Source organism: Antechinus flavipes, chromosome 4, assembly GCF_016432865.1.
Source record: "Antechinus flavipes isolate AdamAnt ecotype Samford, QLD, Australia chromosome 4, AdamAnt_v2, whole genome shotgun sequence".
In the NCBI taxonomy this organism is placed as follows: domain Eukaryota; kingdom Metazoa; phylum Chordata; class Mammalia; order Dasyuromorphia; family Dasyuridae; genus Antechinus; species Antechinus flavipes.
This window is the reverse complement of record NC_067401.1, coordinates 224,345,295-224,358,236: the sequence shown is the minus strand read 5'-3', so window position 1 is coordinate 224,358,236 and position 12,942 is coordinate 224,345,295. Positions and strand designations below refer to the sequence as shown.

At 33.8% G+C, this 12,942-nt stretch overlaps 1 protein-coding gene across 1 annotated transcript in view; it reads left to right on the top strand.

The window, feature by feature from the left end:
• DST (dystonin) overlaps positions 1 to 12,942 on the top strand; it is a 591,073-nt gene that overhangs the window by 283,998 nt on the left and 294,133 nt on the right. The window lies entirely within an intron of this gene.

The window sequence follows — 12,942 nt, the reverse complement described above, 5'->3', positions numbered from 1 at the left end:
AATTGCATTGATCAAAGTGTCAAGAACATTACTTAGTCATGAGCAATGATTTAGAAGTAAATTTCCAACAACATAAACGCATTAGACAATGTGACAAACTTTTTTTAATCCAGTGTTATTGAATATCTTTATTACTAATTTTTCTATTATTCTATATTATTATATTATATATAGTCTAAACCTGTTATAAAATATCATTGGTCAAAGAAATAGAGTACATTGACATTTACTCAACAATGAAATATATATTAATTATAATTCATTTTTTGACAATTTGGAAGATTAGATAATCATGTAATGCATCAAGCGGCATCATTATATAGTGTAATTACACTGTACTTGATATATATTTGTCAGTTATTAGAAAATTCTGAATGACAGAAAGCAAGGTGACAGTGAATTGTGTGTGTGTGTGTGTATGTGTGTGTATGTGTGTGTTTATTTTCTGCTTTTTATTTTCTGGTGCTGTTATGGTTGGGTTAGTTCTGTAGGTACATCTCTTTTCCCATTTAATGTACCTGAGGAAGATTCCTGATATAAGAACAACAACAGTGGTCTTAGAGTTATAAGACATGGATAGAACTTTTAGTTCTTATTTGGCTTTATGACTTCTTGGTAAGTCACGTGACCTTTCTCAGCCTCAGTTTCTTGATCTGTAAAATGGAGAGAATATTATTTATGTTTCCTACTCCACAGGTTGTTATGAGGAAAATACTTTGTAAATTTGGTGAGGATGATGATTACTATTATTCTTTCAGGAACTGGATTGTAATATAAAAGTTATGTGATTATTACATGAAAAAATGCTCTGAATCATTATTGATTAGAGAAATGCAAATTAAGACAACTTTCTGGTAGCATTTCATATCTTTCAGATTGCCTAAGATGACAGGGAAATATAATGATAATTTCTGGAGGGAATGTGGGAAAAGTGGAACACAGTGCATTGCTGGTGAAATTGTAAACAGATCCAACCATTCTGGAGAGCAATTTGGAAATATACCCAAAGGGCTGCCAAACTGTGCATATTCTTTGATCCACCAGTATCTCTACTGGGTCTGTAGTCCAAAGAAATTCAAAAACAGGGCAAAAGAACCCATATTTGCAAAAGTATTTCTGGCAGCTCTTTTTATAGTGACAAGGAACTGGAAACTGAGTGGATGCCCATCAGTTGGAGAATAGCTGAACAAGTTATGGTGTATGAATATTGTAGAATATTATTTTTCTATAAGAAATAATTAGCAGGATGATTTCAGAGAGGCCTGGAGAAATTTAGACAAACTGATGCTAAGTGAAATAAGTAGAACTAAGAAAACATTGTACATAGCGTGTTTCCCCGATAATAAGACACTGTCTTATTAAATTTTTTTTGGACAGAAAAAACACCAGAGGGCTTATTTTCAGGGGAGGGCTTATTTTAATGAACATTGACAGCAATTTTAATAAACAGGTAAATGTGAACCAAAAAAAGTACCTTTATTCAATAATGATCACGTCATCTTCTTCAACAACATCATCATAAGTGTCCATACCCTGAATTCTGTCCTGGATGTCTTGCACCTCTGTTTCCTTCAGAAGAAGTGGACCCAATCTGTCATGTCCAGCAATATAGCTCTCTTTAAATGAACATGTCTTGTCCAGGTAACCTGCTCGTAATGCCTTGGCAACACAGCTGTCAGTAATTTTATCCCATGACTTCTTCACCCAAGTCACGACTTCTTGCAGACAGGGCTTCACAAAGTTTCCATGCTGATTTCTTTCCATTCTATTTTCAATGTAGTCATTGACTTCCATGTGCAAATGGTCCTTGAATGGCTTGTTTATTGCAATATCAAGGGTCTGGAGATAGGCAGTCATTCCTGCAGGAATCATTACTTGATCTATTCTTCTCTCTGCAAGGAAGTTCTTCATTTCTTTAGTGCAGTGAGTGCTGGCTGAATCCCAGATTATCAGACCTCTTTGGTTACCTCACATAACAAGTGGCAGCATTAAATCAACCCACTTTCTTATAATGGCTTGTGTACACCAGGCTTTTTCAGTTTCAAGAACGTAAATGCCTGATACATGTTCAATCTTATCTTTCTTGCCCTTACTGATGATTAGAGGTGTGGCTTTCTTTCCATCCAAATGCATTGCCAAAACACAGGTGATCCTTGCAGACAGCATAATAAAATTATGACCATCAGTCCTTCTTTTCACTCCATCATGCTCCCTGCGTGCTCCTTCTATCCTCCATGATGCATCCTGAGTTCTTCTTTTATCCTCCATCATGCCCCTTTTATCCTCCTCATGCCCCCTCACTCCCGCTTACATACCGGGTTTTTATGTTGTCCTGCCTCAGCTCTCCTCCGCGGCACTGCTCTCAATGGCGCCAGCAAGCAAATCACTGGGGAAGAACAGGATGACGCGCTCACTGCTGCAGCTCTGATTGGATGCAGCTTGGAGTGCAGCGTGTGTTTCACCCGGGCTAAAGGGGTGGGGGTGGGAATGGTGCATACAGAGGGTACCATAATGTAGCTTGTAGCACAGGGGATCACCTTCACTACAGTAGCAATCTCAATAGGGCTTATTTTCAGGGGAGGGCTTATTTTAGAGGAATCTCACACAGTAAGGGGAGGGCTTATTTTCAGGATAGGTCTTATTATCGGGGAAACATGGTAGTAACAAGATTATATGATGTTCAACTGTGATGGACTTGGCTCTTTACAGCAATGAGGTGATTCAAGGAAATTCCAATAAGACTTGGAATGGAAAGATCCATCTGAATCCAGAGAAAGAACTAGGTAGACTGAATATGGATCAAAGTACAGTATTTTCACCTTTTTTTTTTTTGTTTGTTTGTTATCCTCATGTTTTTTTCCTTTCATCTGATCTGAATTTTTTATGTGCAGCATGATGATTATGGACATGTGTTTAGAAAAATTGCACATGTTTAACCTGTATTGGATTGCTTGCTGTTTGTGGGAAGAGATGAGTGGGAGGTAGGAAGAAAAAGATGGAAAACAAGATTTTGCAAAGGTGAATGTTAAAAACTTAATTTGCATGTATTTGATAAAAATAAAAGTCTTTAAACAAAAAGAAGTTGTTTGACTTGACAGTTGGTGAGGAGAAGGCTATTAAGAATATAAACTATGATATAAGTGAAAGGATTTGGGAGGGTTGGGTAAGCTACCTGAAACAGAGGAAATCAACCAGGCTATGTGGCAGGAGATAAAGTAAAAATTTATGAATTGAAAAATTTTGAAATTCATAATTAGTATTTGGAATATTATTCAAAAGGATGAAAATTTCTAAAGTTTTAAGATATTTATTTGATGGCATATTTTTGATCTAGACATTAATTCTGGTAGACATGTTTGAGATGAAACAAAATGATTTCAAGTGTCTTAACTTTAATAATTGTCTTACTAATTTAAAAGTAATTTTATATAAGAGAATAAAGTTAATCCAATTCTTCTTTCTTACCATTCAGTGAAATCTAAAAATAAAAAATACTATATTGTGAAACCTCATTTTAATTAGAGGACAAGAATAAAGGCATTGTCCCACATGGTCTATTTCTAATCAGACTTTTGCTTTATGTATCATTATAGGTTAGAAATTTATGATTTGGCTAGTTGTTTATCTCATTCCATGTCATAAGTTCTGTTATACTGAGATTCTACTCTATCTGTCATAATTCTGTTATTGTTCTGTTGTTTTCAATTCAATTCATGACCCATTTGGGAGGTTTTCTTGGTAAAAATACAGGAATAGATTGCTATGTCTTTTTCTAGTTCATTTTATCGATGAGGAAACTGAGGCAAACAGGTTTAAGTGATACCTAGTGTCACAAAGCTAGTAATTGTCTAAAGATGGGTTTAAACTTAGGTCTTCTTTTATTTCCAGTCTGACACTCTCTCTACTCACCACCTAGCTGCCATACTTCCCCTGCTACCTTGTCTTTTATAGTAACATCAAAATTTACTTTCTTTGATTAGCCTAAAAACTACTCATTTGAGTTTGTATAGTTATTTTTTCCTTATATTTTCCAGCTGATGTTTGGATTTTTTAGTTCTTCTGCTAAGATTTTGAAGCATGAAAAAGGCATTTTTGAAAGATCTAGTGGTTGCCCCTTTCTACTTCCTTTATATTTCTTTAATGAATATAGACTTTTTAATACTAAGTATGTCATTTTGAATAGGTTAAAGACATATATAAATATATGAATAGAAGTTGGAGGTGTTCAAACAATGCTCTTAATTTGTTAGGGTGATAGTAGCAGTTGAAAGAGTACTAGATTTGGAGTCAGGAAGCACTGAGTTTGGCTCCTACCCCTGAGTAAGCGTAATTGCTCTTTGCTTTCAATTTTTTTTTTTCAATTTCATTAAGAGGAGGTTGGATTTAATGGACTCCATTGAACCTTTCAGCTTAAAAAATGTGATCCTACAGTTGGAGAGATAATTGCCATACCCTCTAACAACCTGCTTTGGGAATAGTGCTGTTAAATGGTGGGCCAAATAGTCCATTTATCTAATTCAGAGTGGCTCAGAGGACATAATATTCAGGGAACAAAACACAAATATTTCTTGATGCTATAGAGAATGAGTACTAGGAATGTTCATCATTAAATGGAATATTTCTGGTTTTTGACTGTATAGTTCCACCCAGTGGTGAGAGAGTAGAATAGACGTTTTCTCTTGGATAAATTGCTAAGTTCAAAAGGCTTTTTTTTTTTTTTTTAACTTCTTTAGTGTTGCCTTTTAGATTTCATATGAATCAGGAAGTTTATTTGTTTCTTATAATGTGAAAATTATTTATTTCTCAATCCCTTACAATCTTTTTTGTTATCATTAATACTGTAAGTTTTAATCTTTTTTGTGTATTGATTTATTTAGGTTTCGGCAGATTGTCTATAAGAGAAAACATTTAAAAAATCTTAACAAAAGTCCTCTGTGTGTGTGTTTGTATGCACATGCATGCAAGTACAAACCTTATTCATTTTGACTGTTTTAATTCAGAATCTATACCCATCTAGATAGGACAAGAATGATGTTTTCATTTGTATTACCTTTCCAGAATAGTTTACTAAACAAATTATAATGCGCAAGATTGTTAAATTAACATTTTATCATTAAAGAAAAAAAATTTTGAAACCCTTTTTTACTTAGGGAAGATTTTAAAAATCAATATTGATATGCTAAAATGTTAATTACAATTGATATTTATTTTTTAATTTCAAGTTGACTTGTAAAGAAGTCATCTACAAAGAAATTCTTGGTTATTAGATTTTGGTTTACAGTATGTACTTATTTACACATATGGATTGAAATTTGGTCTATACTTCTGATTTCGTGTATATGTATACACACATACATACGTGTGTATATAGATGTATGTGTATATATGTACATGTACATATACACACATGTACATACACATGTATTGTGTATGTACTCTAGCATGATTGATGCATCTCAGCACTTTATAATTTATAATTCTATAGAGTTGCTTGGAGCACGAGAAGTTAATCAGTTTGCCCAGGGTCTTTTAGTATGTCAAAAGTAGGATTGGAATCCAGGTTTTTTATATATTCAATCCACTAAGAAACAATGATTTTTATTTTCTGTGAAGGTATCATAAATCAATTTTAATTAATCTTTACAGTTCTTCCCTTTATAATTAGGCTATGATAGTGAGATTGATTGTTTCATTTTGTGCACATTATCATTGACTGTGAGATTAATTTCTGAAGATAGAAGAAGATTCTGTATATTTAATTTCTTGACCTAGCATGAGTCCTATATTTTGCAAAGTTTTTTTTTATAGTAAGAAATTAATTCACCATATAGTAGAGAGATATTTGGAGAAAGAATAATAGAGAAAGTATAATTTGGCTACGGTGAATTCTCATAGCACTTGGTACTTCTCAATCCAGTTAGGATAACAGAGATTGTATTCTCTTTCCCTCTCATCTTACTGTAATTCAGAGATTCAGTGAATTCTTAGAATTGGAGGGACTTTCAGGATTGTCTATTTGAATCCATGCCTGAATATGTATTCCTTCCTTATCCTAAACATTCCTAACAAGTGTCATTTACTTGAGAAGACCTTTAGAGACAGAAAGCCCTTTATCCTCTGAGGCAGGCAGTTCATTCCAGTTTTGGAGTAGCTCTACCTGTTAAATTTTTCTTTACATAAAGCCTCAATATGTCTTTCTACACTTTCTAAAAACTGTCCTTAATGGCAGGTTCTGATGTCTGGATACAAGCCCATCAAATCTAATTCCTTTTCTATATAACAATCTTTCATATAGAATTGCTGCCAGGTCCCATTTAAATCTTCATTTCTCTAGTCGAAGTTCTTTCATTTTGTCTTTAGATAACAGAATTAGGCTCTTCTTAAAATCTTACCACTAACCAAGCTGTTACACAGATTACCAAGGTTTCTCCTAAAACATGCTACCTAGAACTGGAGTTTCAGATGTATCAAGTTCAACTTCAGGTCCTGTGTTTTTTCCGCTCCAAGTAACTTTTCACTGATTATACTTTATTTTGTATTGCAATTGTTTACGTATGTACATTATTTCCACCACTTTTTCAGAAGTCAAATGAGGTTAAGGAGCCTGTCTTATTTGTCTTTTTATCATTTTCAGTGCTTTGCACTCACGAGATACTTAGTAAATTATTGTCTGTATGACTGTCTCTCTAATAGCATCTTAAAAATGAAAGCTGATATTGACCATTAAAATGACATAAATTGTCATATTATGGCCTTTTTCTTTACTTTGAATTGATATTATAATCAATACTATGTCAAACATTGAGGTAACAACTTTTTTAGATCATTTCAGAAATTCAACTGTTATGGACATTTGGATTTTTTGTCTTGAAAATATATAAAAAGTTTCAATTGATCAATGATGGACAGAAGCAGCTACACCCAAAGAAAGAACACTGGGAAATGAATGTAAACTGTTTGCATTGTTGTTTTTCTTCCCGGATTATTTTTACCTTCTGAATCCAATTCTTCCTGTGCAACAAGAGAACTGTTTGGTTCTGCACACATATATTGTATCTAGGATATACTGTGACATAGTTAACATGTATAGGATTGCTTGCCATCTGGGGGAGGGGGTGGAGGGAAGGAGGAGAAAAATCAGAACAGAAGTGAGTGAAAGAGATAATGTTGTAAAAAATTATCCTGTCATGGGTTCTGTCAATAAAAAATTATAATTATTAAAAAGAAGAAAAGAGAAAAAGAAAATATATAAAAAAGAATCTTTCCCTGTCTCCTGTTTCTTGATCAGGATTGTTCCTTTTAGATTATTTTTTTGCTTGTTTTGTGATTTATTTTTGTTCCTTAAGCTATTTGATGTGTATTTTCTGTAAAGCAAAAGATTAATGCCCTCTAGTGGTGAATTATAGATGTAATGCATGAAGAAATATAACAGGACTACAGATTTGACAGTAAACTATGTGGAATTTTTTTAAAAAGGTATCAAAATACTATTATATAATTTTTGTTATGCAATTTAGTCCCAGAGGATTCTCAAAGTGCATTTTTACATATACTACTCTATTCAGTACTACCATGCAAGAACATTTCTGTCTTGGAGAAAGAAAAGAAAATTAAAATAAGAGTGAATAGCTTGTTTTAATAAAATTCGCAAGGAGAAAAAGGATAGTCCATTGACTCTTTACATCACTATTTGCAGGAAAGTCAGAGTCAGATGTCTTGAGATAAATAACACTCACACTTTTAGTTAAAATAAGAAGCATTTAATTGTGATTTTGCTGACTCAACTGCATGACTCCTCTCATTTTCTTTCCCAAATGATTCATCTGACCATTTACTTCTTTAGAATTCCATTAATTTCTGTAGCTCTATCCCTCAATCCCCCCAGTCCCTGAATGTTTCTTTTTTATTTGTTAATTTTAAGGCCTCATATCCCATCAACTTTGCTTTCTACATGTTTGTTATAAAATTCTATCCAAATACTTGTTATTTTATTTTATAAAGACTGAATCAAGATTTTTAGTCACTATAGAAATGAATAGAAAGTGTCCTTTCAGCTCTCTCTTTCTGAAGCGCCAAACATAGTCAAAGACAAATCATCTATTAATAAAGGCACAGAGGCACTCTTTATGGCTTATGAGGCTTCAGCTTATTGGTAAAGAAGGCAATTAATCCTTTCTAATTAGTAGCCCTTAATACTTAGAAAGGATTGTAGGTAGTTTTTAAATGGAAAATTTTTCTTTTATTTAAATTATGGTCCACTTTGAATTCACATGGGGTCATTGATTTAGAGATGCAAAAGATATTAGAGGTCATACAGTGCAAACTCCTCATTTTTCATATGGGAGAATTTAGGCCCAAAGGGAGCAAGAGAGCAACTACTTTTTTATGGTTGTAATATGTATGTATGTAAGTACTTTTTATGGGCTGAACACCATGCTAAGTGTTTTAACGGTACTATGTCATTTGGTCTTTACAACACTTTGGAAGGTAGGTGCTATTAATTACCATTAATAGAGGTTCAGTGACTTGTCTGGGATCCAAAAACTAGAAAGTGGTTAAGATTGAATTTGAACTCAAATATCTCTGATTCCGAACCTAGCAGCCAGAAAAGTAGTGATGAGACTTAGACAAGGTCATACAGGGAGTAACAAAACTCTTTGAATCCAGATCTTCTGAATCTAAAGCTAGTACTTTCTCGTTATCACACAAAAATCACTGTTCTTCTTACCTACTCACACTCATTTAAATTTTCTTTACTGCTTCCTAAGATCTGTTTAGGAATGCGAAATGAACGATTTCTGTTTTTACAAAAAGTTTTTCTGATTTGAACAAAATTCAGTTTGCAGTAAGCATTGCAAACAGCTGTGTGAGTGTTGTAACTGCACCTCAACATCATCATTTGCCACTATCTCTTAGTGAGATGGATTTGCAAATGAAACGTGAAAAAGAAATATAATCGTTCTGAGCAAAGATTTAGTTAGCACAATGCACTGGAAGACTTGAAAATTCTGGAACACTGCAATAGAAAACTCCCTCCTCACTATTCCTTCAATGTGCTGGTAGTGCCAGACACGTATAACAAAGTCATTTATTGGGAGAGGGCAGACAGCTGAGAAGGGCTAAGAATCTGTATAATGTAATTTAAATGTGAGATCATCCACTGATATTTGTGTTCAGTTTGATCCTTTATAAGGAAGCTTTATTGCTGCAATCAAGGATTGACAAATGAGAAAATTGAATTGCTTGCATTCACATGTATAAAATTTGCTAATTTGGATTTTCTTCCCTTTTTTAAGTAACATATTAAAATTATAGATTAGATTCATGGGTTTGGAGTAATCCATTGCTTTTAAAAAATTTACTTTAACACACGAATGGAGAATCGTAGAATTATTCTCATAATAATCATTAGAAGTGAGACAGCTAGGTGGTGCAGTGAATAGAATGTCTACCAAAGAATCAGGATAGAGTGATTTCAAGTTTGGTCTCAAACACTTATTAGCCCTATGATCCTGGGCAGGTCAATTAACCCTGTTTGCCTCAGTTTCCTCATTTGTAAAATGAACTGGAGAAAGAAATGACAAACCACTGTAGTATCTTTATGTATAGCACGTAAAAAAAAAAAAAAAGGAATAGGATGTGACTGAATAGTAAAAAATCATGAGAAACTGCCTGATGTAATATAGTTTAAGAGCCAGGCAGATCACACACCAAGTCCTGCCACTCTCCCTTCTTTCCTCCTTTTTTCCTCCCCTTTCTTCCTCCTCTCCCCTTTCTCTTTCAGACACACACACACACACACACAACACACACACACACACACACACACACACAGTTTAACCTCTAGGTCAACTCTTTAGGATTTCAAATTCCCAAACCGGTCCAGATTTATATTGGTTGAGATAGAAAGCTATCTATACTAAATTATTAGCCAATGTGCTCTCTCTGTCCATCTTTTCTCAGGGAGTCCCTTGGGAGTACTTATTTCATTGGGGCTTCATCCTAGGTTAACTCTATATTTATCACTTCTGCCCCTTTCCCCCACCCCATCCTCTTTAATCCAGTTCATTATTCAGGTTTAAAAAATCCTAATTGCAGCTATGGTGGTAGAAGCTGAGTTCAAAAATAGGACTTATGAGTTAGAGTTAGTTAGATATAGGCAGGGATTGAATCTTAAAGATCATGGTGATTTTTGTCAAGTTATTTGACATCAAATGTTAAGGACAAACTACCAACCAAAAACAATTTTCTTTTTTATTCACCAAAAAAGCATATTAATTAATGATGATGTTGAGGAATATTGTGGGATAGCCATTAAAGGGGATAGATACTAGGTGTGTGGTTTTCATTTGGTATAGGGAACTCCCATTTGATGAAACTCCATCTACCAGTACAGGTTAGTATCTTCTCTTAAAGTCATAATCTTAGTTGACTTAGATTGGTGATATTTAACTTAGAAATGGCAGCAGCTAAATTGTACCTTGTGCATAATGATACCTTTGTACTTCATATTGACTTAAAAATCACGTATTAACATTATCTAGATTCTGTTATATTTTTATTTACTTGTCAAATAGTCACCAATTATATCATCATTTGTTTTGGCCCATACTTAGGAATGTTGCTGACTGTCAGGTGGTTATTTTATATCTTTGGACTAGAGTACTGAGAAGTTAAGTGACTTAACTAGAATCATACTGCCATCATGTGTCAGAGCCCTGAAGATCTGGGTTTGAATTCCATGATGCTCATCAGGACTCGAACCCAGATCTTCCTGGCTCCCAGGTCACATCTAGCCAAGATGTTTTACTGCTTCTCCAACCTGTCTCCTTATGAGTTTTCTTTTCTTTTTTTTTTTTTTGTCTTTATCTATTTTATTTTTTTTTTAACTGTGGGTATCCCCTATAAACTCAAATAATAAAAGCCATAAAATATAATTATATTTAGGATGCTATTACTTTTAAGCATAAAGGTAAGAATAATCATTTCTCATTTTTCATACTAATGCTTTTCTTTTTTGTTCTGCATGGTTTGATACCTACTGACAAATTTTAAGTTTCCATTCATGTGGAAGTTTCCCTGAAACTTCTGAAGAACCAAGAAATTTGACGTTAGCATATAAAATTTGATAGCTTTAAAGTAAGTGAGCTCTATGTAGACTTCATCAGACCATTGCTTTGGTTGCTTGTGTAGCAGGGTAACGTATGTGATATAACACAGAATTGCTAAAAATATTTGTATCAAAAATCTAGCACATTTAATTTAGTCCCCATTTGAAGTCTTTCTTTTTGGTGTTGTCAGTTTTGTTGGGCAGAGACCCAAGTGCCTGGCACATTTTCAAGGCTTAATAAATCCTTGTTGATTGAATGGATGCAGTTTTCTGTGGAAATGTGTTTCTAAACTCTTCCTAAACTTAGCAATATTTTGATAAAACTTATCTTTGCATCACCCTTTTGGCTTTCTTGCTGCCAAACTATTAAAATAAATACTATGCTTTGCAATCATTATATAGCTCCTAGATATTTGCTTTCTGCTTTTGGAGATTTCCAGTATATAATAAAAAGGATTTACACTTTTATACTTTGTTGATAATTGCTGCTCATTTGTGGGCACTGTGATATATTGTAAAGAACCAGAGTTAGAAGACATGAATTTGAAAGCTGGTTCACGATGTGATTTGGGAGCAAGTCATTTAATCTCTCAAAGCTTTAGCATATCCATCTACAATTTGAGGAGACTAGAGTAGGTCTCAGTTTTTTAAACTGTGGTTCACAATCCCATATGGGGTCTCAAAACTGTCGGTGTCATGAAATTGAGGATTATCAATAAATGTTTGATTTATATACCTATTTTATGTGCCTATATACCTAGGATCATGTAAAAATTTCTTGGGTGAAAAAGTGTTATGAGAGGAAGAAAGTTTAAGAAGCCCTGGGCTAGATGTTCTCTAAAATTCCTTTTATTTCTCAATTTCTGAGGTTCTATAGTACACTTTTCCTCAAAAATTCATTAGTTTTAATTAAATAAAATGGTTCAGTAAGACTTTTCATATCAACTTTTCTTAAAGAAAAAAAATGAACCAGTTATGGAATGGCTCTTTGGGTGGTCTGTCAGGGTACTGAATTTTCAGTGTACAAAAATTGGTTGACTAAAGACTGTTGTTAATCTATAGACACAGCCAATCTTACTTGGGAGATTTTCTTTTTTCCTTTGATAGCCTGAACAAGGTATTTTGAAGTTTGGTAATATTTTAATTGGCTAGGTTTATATTAGTCCTTTGGAATGAGGAAAATAAGATAGGTTGACTGCTCATTGCATGCTTCTGTCATGTGTTTTTAAAATTATTTTCTCAGAGAAAGAGTCATACAATGCAAAGAAGGATTTGGTTAGATTATTATTGCTCTAATATCCATGGCAGATATTTTCATGGCAGAATGCAAGCCTGAGGTTCATTTGAGATGCTGTTATGTTTTAGAATGTAGATATGGAAGTTGGAGGTGGGGATTACAGGAAAATAAGTGGTAGAGTAGAACTGAATCTTCCTCTGTTTCAATAAACTATGTCAGAAATCTGAGGGCATAATGGGCTAGATAGTGACAGATTAATCCTATATGGCTATCTTAATCTAAAACAGATGTCTTCTAGTAAGCAGTAGAAATGTAAGTTCATTTTCCTTTTTTTTGAAAGATTTTTTTTTTTTTTTTAAGGAGGAGGGTGGTTAAGGAAAACCAGTCCTAGACTTCTCTGCATCTACCCTGTGACTTATACTTTTAGAGAATTCCCTGGCCCAATGAGAGGTTAAGTGATATTTCTAAGGTCACATAGCCAGTATGAGTCAGGGTTGGGATTTGAAACAATTCTGGTCCCCTATTCACTATAGCAGGCTGCTTCTTTTGCTTATCATTAATTCCCTCCCTCCTTCATATTTAATTACTTGAAGAA